The sequence below is a fragment of the Canis aureus genome, chromosome 2, assembly GCF_053574225.1.
Source record: "Canis aureus isolate CA01 chromosome 2, VMU_Caureus_v.1.0, whole genome shotgun sequence".
Taxonomy (NCBI): Eukaryota; Metazoa; Chordata; class Mammalia; order Carnivora; family Canidae; genus Canis; species Canis aureus.
This window is the reverse complement of record NC_135612.1, coordinates 3,277,871-3,290,230: the sequence shown is the minus strand read 5'-3', so window position 1 is coordinate 3,290,230 and position 12,360 is coordinate 3,277,871. Positions and strand designations below refer to the sequence as shown.

Here is a 12,360-nt window from a genome sequence, read left to right as displayed (position 1 = left end):
GTGGACAAGCAGGCAGGCCCAGAGACAGCAACTGCACCAGGGGCTGGAGTGGTCTTTCTTTTTTTTATGCCTGCAAGGGTATGGATCATAGCTAGGTGGTCTCTGACTAGAGTTGCCACCAATCATCCAAGGTCTCCTCCTGCAATAGGGACGGGGAGTTTTTGGCCCTACATGATCCTCCTCTGAGCTGTCATGGAGCCATCCCCCTGCAAGAGGAGGACGAGGTCAAAACCACTATGCAAATGTGTTATCGTGAAACTATAACTTATTGTAGGGCAGCAGTTACAGGGAAGAGTATGCGTGTGCCCCCAGTGTTTCTCCTGGCTGGTTGAAACTTGCTTTCTGCCCTTCTTAATGATCAGAAAAAAGCTGTTCCCTGCTTATGTCTGGCTAACTGCCTACTCTATCAAATTGATTTTTCCAAAAAATTTTGCCACCTACTCAATTTTATTCTAAAATTAAAATTATATCCTGTGTTTCCAATATGGCTCAGCAGTCACATATATTTTTAAATACATTTCAATAAAGATACTGTATTTCTGGAAATTAAGACAACTAAACTTAACCACTGTCCTTGTGTTTTACTTCCTATGATGAGAGATCAAATCACATTATAATAGATAATTTTAAATACTTTAAAAAAATATTTTATTTTGCACAAGAATTGCATTATCATTCATTTCATTAGGAAAACGAAACATTTTTTGTTAAAAGGGACAATGCAGGGTTTTGCTCTTCATTTAGAGAAAATCTCTAATGTTGGCTGCTCATATGTTAAAGCTACTTCAGGCATCAAATTCTCTATCCATAGTTATTCATTTTGTCTCAGGTTTGTTTTCCCAAACCATTAGACTATCTAGAGCCTTAGAGTCAGTGAATAAACAGTACTGAAACTACTTAATTAATTGTCAGTTACCAGTAGCAGTCTTTAATTTCTGTTGCATTGTGATTGAGGGAATTGTTTCAATTTCTTGCTACTTTTGTGGTGATTGCTTTTCTTGCTACTGGTTGACTATATTTTTTTAAGTGCCTGTATCATCAGAATTGAAACTGTTCTGTTGTAGATGACAGTTAGCTTTTAAAAATTGATCTTACTCACCGAATCATAACATTGTCTGCTGTCATGTTATTTTTCCATTTTCCTTGTTTAGAATTTTCATGCATTCAAAAATTTTAACTGTCAACCCATGCTTGAGCATGTATCCCAGAAGGTTGTACCTATACCTTTAGGATTTGCCTGTGGGGAAGGTTTTTGATTGACTATCTTAAACAATACCACTGAAAGCAGGTTTGACAAATAGATTTCAGTTTCCAGTGGCTCTCTGTGTTGGGTATTGAGAAGGATTCCGGAATCAGCGGCAAAGAATCCAGTGATTGATCAGTCACATCTGTTAGGGCACTGATAAGCATTAACACCATGCCCCATATTTGTTGTCTGTGGCATGACTATTTTCTTTTTGTCTTTAATCAATGCTTTTCTTTTTTTTTTTAATGGTTTTCCTTATTAGCTACATAGCAATGATGTAATGTTTTTTCTCCCCTCACTTCCATTGATTCCTTCTAAAACACCTGCTTTTCTATTTGTCCTTCTTAATCTTGATTAGTGGTTGAATTTTATGATCCCTCTAGCCAGTGGTCTTTTGTTACTCTTGAAATTTATGTAAATGCTCTTTTGGATGAATTCATTTTCTTTTTCTTTTCATTTCAATACCTCACCAACACGTGACACTATGTTGAGTAAATAAAATATTCTTTGTGTTGAATTTTTTATAGAAGTGAATTGTGCCATAGAACCCTATTCCTATGTGTCATCCTATGAAACTGTTTCTGTGGTAGCAACAGTAATTGCAATGGATGTCAATTGATTTATAGTTAAAAGATGCACTCAAGATACGTTGTGTTTTTTTTCTCCTAAGAAATACCAAATACAAAAATATAAATATATAGTATTTACTACAGCGAAAAGTATTTTTTCCTCATTGGAAAACTTTCTAATGAGGTATGTTAAAAATTGATTAAACATGATCGAAAGTTTTGGTTTCCAAGTAGTGAAGAAAGGCACCAAGCCATATTCTTAACATCCCCAAATATTACTAAAATATATTACTAAAATATTATAAAATATATATAAATTGTGAAGTCTTTGTCCCATAGATCAAAGCAAACATTTTTAATGTGCTTTAAATTTAATATGAACTTATATACTGTACCCTGTTCAATGATTCAAAATCCCTGGAATTCTTAAAAATATTTTTAACTGTCTCTCCTCAAAATAATATCTTAAATTGGGGGAGGCACACATTTTCTTTCTTTAGCTTTGTTTTATTGTTTTGATTACTATGAAAAGAGCAATGTTTCATTATAGATAAGTAAGTATGACAGCTGTAAAATGGAAAGGAAGTAATTGCATAAACGAATGGCCTGCTTTTGGAAATGTCCTTGTTGTAATTTCCATTTAACTTCCAGAAGGGTTCTCTTGATACCCTAATTTCTAATTGAAACTATTTCTGTTTATAGCTAGTGAATTGCTGGATATTTTGTGTTTCAATGTAGTGATAATCATCTGCATTTTCTTTATAATTATACTATAGGCCAGTGTGAAGTCTTCTTTCCTACTTGAACTTTATATGAAGATTTGAAGTATGTTGATAAACTTTGGGCTGTGTGTGTATGGTATGTTACTAGATTGTTAGATGCCACTCTAGGAAAAGCATTAAACCTGATTAATTTTGATGTTAAGTGGATTGAAGCTTGGCATTATACTAGATATAAAGGGAGTGGCATTTATGGTTTTATTGCTGATGAATCTTACTCTACACGATTTATTTTTATTTTGGTTTATTTCTAAAAGTTGTCTCTCTGCCATGTTCTTTGGTGTCTGAGGAAAGTAAAAAGAGGATAAGCTTTTGATTGCATGTGTTTGCGTTAAAGATCAATCTGTGGGGAATTTGGGGAGCATTTCTTAATTTCATGATATTGTACGTTAATACCAGAAAAGTTGTTTTTGGAGAGATGCTTATAGAAAAGGATTTTATTTTCTAATTTTAAAACTTGGACCGATTTCTCTTTGCTTTTGGCCACTTTATCACAATGATGTTCTGTCATTATGGAGTAAGGCTATTAACTCCACAAATTAAAGTATGTAAGATCAGATAGATTTATTGTTTAATAAGGGTTTTGCTTATCCATTGAGAATGAAGATATTTCCAGTACTTCACAAATGTGAACATTTGCCTACTCTGTGCCTACTCTGATGTCAATAAGAATATCATTGTCCCTGCCTTCGGGTATATGTAATAAAAAATAATTATGCAAAGAGATAATTAATTTAGTGGAAATAGGTGCAAAATGCCATCAGAGTACTACTAAGAGGGTCCAATATAACCTTTCAGCATGGGGTGGGTATCATGGGAGTAATCAGGACTATGTTGAGAGCAGTCAGTAATTGTAGAAGACACTGTTTGAGTGAGACTTGGTGTTGCTGAATGGAAAAGGAAGGAATATTCCAGCTAAGGAAAAGTTAACAATATTTTTCATGAAAAAGCAGGACTTAATCATGAGACTAAAGAGTTCAATATTATCAGAATGGGAAGTCTGAAGAATGGAGCCAGGTAAACAGGGTCATTCTCACCAAGGGCCATGTATACCATTTAATTCGGCTAAGCTGCAGGAGTATCAAGCCACATACTGGGATGATTTTATTTATTTTTTTAAAGATTTTATTTATTCATGAGAGAGAAAGAGAGAGGTAGAGACACAGGCAGAGGGAGAAGCAGGCTCCCTGCAGGGAGTCCGATGTGGGACTCTATCCCGGGTCTCCAGGATCACTCCCAGGGCTGAAGGTGACGCTAAACCATTGAGCCACCCAGGCTGCCCTAGGATGATTTTAAGAAAGTTAAAATGCTAGGATTTTTAACTGGAAAAGAAAAATAATTTGAGTAAAACTTACAAAACTTGAAAAATGAATAATTTATGAAAAGAAGTAGATATGGATCAATTTTATTTTTAAATTTCATTAGAAAAACTACTTAAGGAAAGCTAAGATTGTCCAAAAAGGAACAATATTACATTTCACCTAAATATATTCTAGAAAGAGATTGTTTGATCCAGTGGTTTCTGATTAGGCTTAAGGAATGTGTTACTTTTTAAGAAAAATGTAAGGGGCTACTTCTATCTCATTTTGGGTTTTTTGTTTGTTTGGTTTTGTTTTTTTGTGATTTCATGCTTTGTGAAGCCAAAGATTTGGGTATAAGACTGATTATCTGTATTTTTCCAGTGATTCTTGAAGATTTCTCTATTTTTTTAAAATTGCAACTGAGAACCTAGTATTTGAGCTCTCTCTTTGAAAGCTCTGCTTTCAATGTCCTAAAAATATATTCTTGTGCTTAATGTATCTTAATATCATTTAAATAGTAAGATAAAGCTAAAATAGGCAAAGGGAAATAGTTCCTTTAATGTTTTTAAAACTTCACCTGTTATGTCTCTCATGAATTGCCATGTATTCAATAAAAGGGACGTTAAGGTCAACTTACCGATTAAATAATTGAGGCTCAGAGATTAAATGAAAGCTATCTAAACAGTTAGTGGCAGAGCCACGGCTAGCTAGATCTTAAATGTGCTGACTTCGTTCCAACACATTCCCAGTCATTTGAAGGCAGGTGTTTCACTCTGTCTCCATTCCAGCGTTCGTAATCCCAACAGTTGACTTTTAGAACTTAGAGTACTAGGCACTGTGCTAATTAGATGCTTTAGATGGAATATCTGAGAATGTAAGCTTCATGAGGGCAATGATGTTTAACTTGTAGTGTTTACTGTTGGATTCCAAAAGCCTGGAATGGTGCCAGGCACTTACTGGTGAATGAATAAATCCTCAAAACAATGGTAGCTATTATTGTTAGGCCCATTTTTTACATGAGGAAACTTATGGTTAGAGAGGTTGATTATCTTTCCCAAGATCATATGAAAAGAAAGTGGCAGCTCCAAGATATGGATCCCAGCACTCTAGTTCTAGAGCTCATACTCTGAATCACTGCCGTGGACTCAGCTGCTTTCCGGAAGAAATTCATCTTCTGACCAATTAGGAGATTCAGAGACGAAGGCCAGATGGTACTCGGTGTGATGGCTCAGCTTATATTTAACATCTGGACTCTTTATGTTCGTGATTAAAAACAGAAGAGGATGCTGAAGCCTGTGAAATGTAATTTTAGAAAGATATACCAAGGTGTTTTTTGTTGTTTTTGATGAAGAATTGCTGGAATGAAGCAGTATTTTGTTATTGCTTCTCTATTCAATTAGAACTTGAAAATTTATTTTTGCATTTTTTTACACACTATTGTGTAGATACTCCCTTCTGCTCTATCCGTTAACTAAAAACACAGGATTAGCATAGAAATGTGATAGTTAGTTGACTAAGCATTTATGACTGATTTTCTTGTTCCAACATTTGATTACGATTTTGAATATATTAAGCTGCACTTTCATTTTTAGCTTCTAAACAAATTTTGCTACAGTTCAGAAAGGAGTGTTCAATAATTTCAAATATGTAAAAAAATGCAATCGTTCCCTAACATTTTTTTCTACTATAGGTTGATATGTGCATATGCAATGTGATTATCATACAAAAGATATCACAAAAGCACCTTTCTAAAAATTATCCTGCTACTTTATTCAGTGTCAGAGTTTCCCATCACTAGTTTCATTCATTTTAATTAAGGGATTTTCCCCTAAAGTCACATATATGTTTCCAGGAATGAAAAAGGAGATCTTCTCTTACATTAGAATCAATTAATGTGTTGGCTTAAGTTAACGTAGCAGAGGATCTAACTGCCTTCTTAGAAAACAAAAATGAAGGATTTGGGCAAAAGGATCAAAGGAAGAGAAGTTTTGATTTATGGTCACTGGTAGGAAAGACACAGCATATATAAGACACTGTTTGAGAATTCAGGGCCATCTAGTAAACAGTCCTTGAAAATGAGAAGGGAGGGGAAAAAAGGGAATAGCATATTGAAGCTATCTCATAGTTTGGTTGGGGCTAGCTTTGTCCTATGTTACATTGAAATGATCAGAGGGGAGTTGGTTTATATCTCTTCTCTGTTATTTCTCACTTTTATTCAGTTAATTACCGTAAATACATTCCTGGTTCAGAATGTCAAAAGTGAGCTTTCCCATTAAATTCCTATAAATGTTCAAGTTACCACTTTTTCTAAGGACCTCTTTGATCACAAAGAACAGAAACCGCTTAAGCTAACTTAAGCAGTAGAACATTTATTATAAGAAAAATAGACTTTTCTCACAGAACTCAGGACACAGGAAGTTCAGCCATCCTTGGAAGCCATTGGAATTAGGAACTGGGAAGTGTTCAGGGACGAAGACAGCATCTCTTTCTGTCTTTTCCTCTGTGTTTCTGTTTCACCGCTTCATTTCCCTCTTGCTATGAAGACGGCATTCCTCTGCTTCATTTGTAAAGGGCTCTCAAGTGACATTTGAATCAATATAACTTTCCAGGCCTGGCATCTGCAGATAACTAATGAGTCTTTGAGGTCCAACTTCAAATTCTTGGCAGAAAGAATTGATTGGCCCAGCTCATATAAGGTGTCTACCCCTGTTTTAATCAATAAGATGGCTAGACAGGGGAGAGTGTGCAGAGTCATTGTTAAACAGATTCACAGGAGCCAATCTCGATGTGTGAGAGGATGATTCTCAGAGGTTGGGGCATTTATGAAGCAGGCTCCCCAAAAGGTTATTATGTATTTATCAGGTGTTTACTATTTGGCAAATACGTTCACTATTTTATTTAGTCCTCCTGTTTCAATGAAAATGGTACCACTCATCTTCGTTTTATAGTAAAAGAGATTGAACCACAAAAAAGCATGCATAACTTGTCCAGTGTCATACCAGGTGGTAAGGGGAAGATTCACGTCTAGATTGAGTTAATGACAAGCCTGGGAATCTAAGCAAAACATTTAAACTATGTGTTGAATATATTTCCAGTTTCTTCCTGTTTGAGAGTATGATCAACCATGTGGAAATTTCTCTCATGAAGCAAAACTTAAGACCATTAAGTAATGATTTACAGGAAAGCCTATTGTAGGGATAAGAGAATCCTTTTAGGTCTTATCTCCATATTTTCCCAGGATGATTCATTCCTTCACAGTACCATGGTTTAGGGCTGTCCAGCTTGACTCTTTCCTGTACTCAGTCCTTGCAGTCTTCTTGAATCCTAACTCATACTGAGTCTAAATAACAGGCAGGAGATCACACTCAGAACTATGGAACTCAGAACACATCCTACACATTACCCCAGAGATTTGGGTGACCACTGGTTGTATTCAAGTTCTCAGGTCAAACATGATTCATGTTAGAGTAACTAGCTTCTTCTAATTAGTCTTGGTCAAATGGAAATTCTGGCCTCTAAGAAATCTGTTAGAACACAGATGACGGAAAAACAAGCCTAACCTTCTCACTTGCAAATTGCTTCCTATTCTCTGGCCTTCAAGGGACCATCAGAGCAGTCAACAAACATATGGATCTAGAGAACCCAAGCCTGTGCTGTTTACCAGACACTGACTGACCTTACTAATTTTGAGAATTACTAGGGGAGGGGCAGGAGACTTGCCTAATTTTTGTTTTCAAATATTATCCATTCTGTATTAGATACCAAGCACCACTAGAAGCCCTTTTCATGCTCAGATTTCCCTGTCAAAGTGTTTCTGTCCCCATCAGACTGTCTCTCTCTGCATTGCCAACTCTAATAGGCTGGAAGGTTAGCATTTGCAGAGCCACTTAGCAGCTTCAGCATAGTTGTTAAAACAACAGATTTGACATTGGAAGGCTCTATGTTTGAATCCTGTCTCTCTACCATGTTAGTTGTGTGACTTTTGGAACCTTCCCCTACCCGCATCATGGCATTTCCTATAACCTTTCCCTGCTTTATTTTTCATCAGTCCTTATCATCACCTGACATTTATTTATATCTACATATGCATATATGTGCATGTATAAATATATACATATGTATAAGAGTGGTGGTGGTGGTGGTGGTGGTGGTGGTGGTGGTGTGTGTGTGTGTGTGTATCTATATATAAAATACTGGTTTGCTTTTTTGTCTATGTCCTCAACTAGAATGTGAGATCCATGAGGATATTGACTTTGTTTTATTCATTCCTCAATACAGAGAATAGTTACCAGCATCTAGTTGGTGATCAGTTAAAAAAAAAAAAAATCATTGCATGGATAAATGAAGTTACTTATTGTGTTTCTATTTCTTCTAATATAAAATGAAAAGAATAATAATTTCCCTGACACACTGATTTGGATTAGAGAAGGCAATTCTATTATTTGAGTAGAAAAGAAGTATTTCAAGGTTCTCCACTATGAAATATCCCCCACAACATTTCAAGGGGACCAAAACATACCTAGAAGGGATCACACATGTCCACACTATTGTAAGATTAAATTCAGTTGTCTAGTTAGCCAAGGATACAGAAACTTTTCAGAAAAAGATGGCCTTATAAAGAAAGAGCAAATGCAGGATATCTCTTCATTTTACCATGGTCCTCAGACTTCCTAACGGTGTCTGAGCAGATTTGGGCCTTGTTGAATCTCAGAAGCTCATTTTCATACTAACATGAGAGTCTGGACCAAAATAAAACCACTCAGGGAGCATCTATACATCTGTCTGATTTTGTTTAATGTTTTAAGTATTGGGCTAAACATTTCTTGTACCAAACTTGGTGTCAACAAGGCCACATCCTCACTCTAGTTAAAGCCTAGGTATCTCTGGGCAGCTGATCTCTAGCTACAGCCCATAGCTCTGTAGTTTGCCACCTTACTCCCATTACCCTCTTGTCTGCGTGTCCCCAATCCTGGGTATGTTTGGGCCAGGCCCTAGTCTAGATACTGTGGCTGCAGTGGTAGAGAGGAGGAAAAACTAATTTTCCCTCTAATCTTCTAGGTTTTTGTTCGAGACACCCGTGTAATAGAGGGTTAACAGGAAAAACAGAAGTCAAACAACATGTATGCCTACTGTAAACGTGGGAGAGACCTGGGAAAACTGAGTAACTTCCCAGGTTGTCTAAGCCACCACCTTAAATACCAACTCCAGAGCTCCAGCTAAAGACTAAAGAAGATGTGTAGATGGTGAGAGGGAGGCCAGTTGTGGGAAGTTATCAGGCAAAGCAGTAAACAAGGGTAGGATTGGTAACACAGATTCAAGTTAGTGTCTTCTCTGTTGATAAGATTTTCTAGAGATTTAGAGTCCACTTTCTCTTCCTGGTACAGGGAGGCAGACAGTCCTATAAATGGAGAGCTCCCTTGTAAATATCTCTTACAAAAGGGTAACTTCTACTCCATTGTAAAACTTCCCCTGTATCTGCTATTTCTGAAAAAATACTCAGCTGAAAATAATCCTTATGCCAAAAAGCATATTTTGGGGTGACCATCTCTGTCTCCCTTCCACAGTGCACGAAGCAAAGCCCCATCCTTCTGGAGCTTACACAAATGAAGGGAAGAAGACAATGCACTTAAAAAGTAATAAGTAAATATAAAATATTCCACGTGGTAATAAATATTATACAGAGTAAGAAAATAGTATAAAAGAGAATGGGAGGCTGGAGCGGACACTATAGAGAAGACCCAGAAGAGAGAAAGGAGTGAACCATGTGAATACCAGTGGGTGTAGCAAGGGCAAAAAGATCCTGAGACGGGAGCATGTTGGTGTGTCTAAAGAAGACCAACAACGGAGATAGAAAATGAGGTTACTTATTGAGTGGCCGGATCATGAAAACCTTGTAAGCCATTGAAAGGGCTTTGCCTTTATGCTGCATGACATGGGGGCTATTAAGAACTGATTTGATCTATCCCAGGTTTTTGAAAGATCAGTTGGAATTCCTTTTTTTTTTTTTTTAAATAGACTGTAAGAGGCCAAGTGCAGAAGCAAGACCAGTTAGAGAGTTATTGAAATAATCTAAATGGGAAACAAATGGGAGTTGGACCAGGATGGCAGCGGTGGAGATCTTGAGAAGTGGCCAGATTCTGGGTGTATGTTGAAGGTAAAGCCATTAGGGTTTGCTGATATATTAGATATAGTCTCTTACAGAGAAAGAGAGAGTAAAAGATGACTTTCTATTCTCACACAAACTTCAAAAAATGGTCTTTCTGTATTTTCCTCATAAATTCGGGTGACTCTAAGACACCCTCCAATGTTTTACTTTCTTTAATCCTAATAATTCTAACATTACTGCTTCAAACTATTATGAGCCAAATAAAAGCAGGCTGTATAACTTTCATTTTACTGGGAGCCTGCTGTATGCGGAGAACTGTGCAAGGGCTTAGTGATACAGCCGAGGTTGGGCAGGCTACCACCACTTCTGGCATTTTCATTGTACCACACTCTTGTGTTCTAATTCTTTTTTTTTTTTTTAAGATTTTATTTATGTATTCGTAAGAGACACAGAGAGAGAGAGAGTCAGAGACACAGGCAGAGGGAGAAGCAGGCTCCTCATAGGGAGCCCGATGTTGGACTCGATCCTGCAACTCTGGGATCATGCCAGACGCTCAACTGCTGAGCCACCCAGGTGTCCCTCTTGTGTTCTCATTCTTGTAATGGAATAAAAATGACCTTGAAAGGAATGGCACCTAAAATATCATCTGCAGAGTTTTGTTGGTTTTTTTTTTTTTGCATTTAAATTGAACATATGTTTTCTAAATAAGTTATAGATCTTTAAGACCTGTACCTTGCAAATAGTATCCTAGTATGCCAACCCACTGATTTAAAGAGATAAGTAAAATTAAATCTATGCATAATTTATCATAATTTATAGTGGGTCATATTTTCCCCCAGAGGTCTCTGGGCTTTTGACTTGCCAATGAAAATAATTATTTTCTACTGGACTGAATAACCTGATGTTGCAACTAGTGTTGCTAGTTAATAATGCTAGTGGATTGTACCTGATTCTTGGAGAAATAATGTCATCTGTGGAACCAAAGTGGCGTGAAAGCGAAGATGTTGTTCAGTTGCTATGTGTTTAGTATAAAAAAGGTCATTTCCTTCTAATGGAGGTTATGTATTATAGAATAAAATGACCTCTATTATATTAATTATTAAATATAAAATGGCTTGGAAAGAATAGTTAGAGTTTGTGGTCTAGTACACTTATTTATATTTCTTCTGGATAGATATTTTTGTTATGGAAAAGAAATAGTTGGCTATTTTGTATTCTTAGATCAACCTTTTAAGGCTGAACTTTTTTTCATTGCACAGTCTGATTTGCTTGGGGGAGAGAAATACTACAGATTTTCTGTGAACCTTTTTTTATTGGGTACTTTTCATGCAGCGGGAGTTTGATAAACATCTGACATGCGAATGAATAAATAAATGGATAAATTAATGAAAAAATGAAATAGGTCTTTTATCTACTGTCCAAAGTGCTGATTGAATGCCAATACATGACTAGGGACTTTCTAGAATAATAATCATACGTTGTTTCACCCTTACGTGTTCATTTTACATTTTTATTTTTCTCTGATTCATTTCTTTGTAATGTGTAAAGAAAGAAAAAATTATATCTTACACAAACCTCTGTGTATTGTACCAACAGACCAAAATTCTTTGCCTGCTGTGCATTAGTATGAAAATTTTAGGATACTAAAGGCATTTTTTTAATTATTTGAATGTGATTATTTCAGAGTTTTAGTGAAACAGTATCACTGCTCTTGTCAGAATAGTGTCATCCTCCCAAGAGTCACAAAGGGAGAATACTATCCTGGTTCAATTTGGTTTTCATCTACCAGTAGTTATTTATTATATTGACCCTGTCCTATCTCAGACAATAACCATGGCTTAAGCAAGCAGTAGTTTATGACATGCCAGAAAGTATTAATTTTTAACATATACTTGGAAATAATTGTCAGTAAACAACAGATGTGTTATTATGTATTAGAGTGCTCAGTAGGCACATATTTCATTTAGCCTCTTTCTCCCTTCCCTGCCCTCTGTCCATTCATTATGTAAATAATGTGAGAATGTGAATGTTATAGCTAGAACACTGCCAAAGTACTTAGTTCCTTACCATTTAATATCAAGAGTATGCAACAAGTAACTTTAATTCTCAGTTAGTACTATTTTCCCCTTCATCCTTAAAATTTCCATTATGCCTCTTTAAAATTAGGCTTCTAGTTACTTACATAAACTAGTGAAGGAATAAAATTAAAATAATTGTATCTGCTGTTTGAGATTTTTTAAAACCCAAGGCAGGACATAACCATATGGCATGATATACAAATAATCTATAAACTTCTTTATAACCAAATGAAAATGTAATTAGTATGTCATTTAAAATTTAGTGTTTTTTTAATCACATC

At 36.0% G+C, this 12,360-nt stretch overlaps 1 protein-coding gene across 11 annotated transcripts in view; it reads left to right on the top strand.

The window, feature by feature from the left end:
* FER (FER tyrosine kinase) overlaps nucleotides 1-12,360 on the top strand; it is a 434,062-nt gene that overhangs the window by 326,038 nt on the left and 95,664 nt on the right. The gene's annotated exons all lie outside the window — the stretch shown is intronic.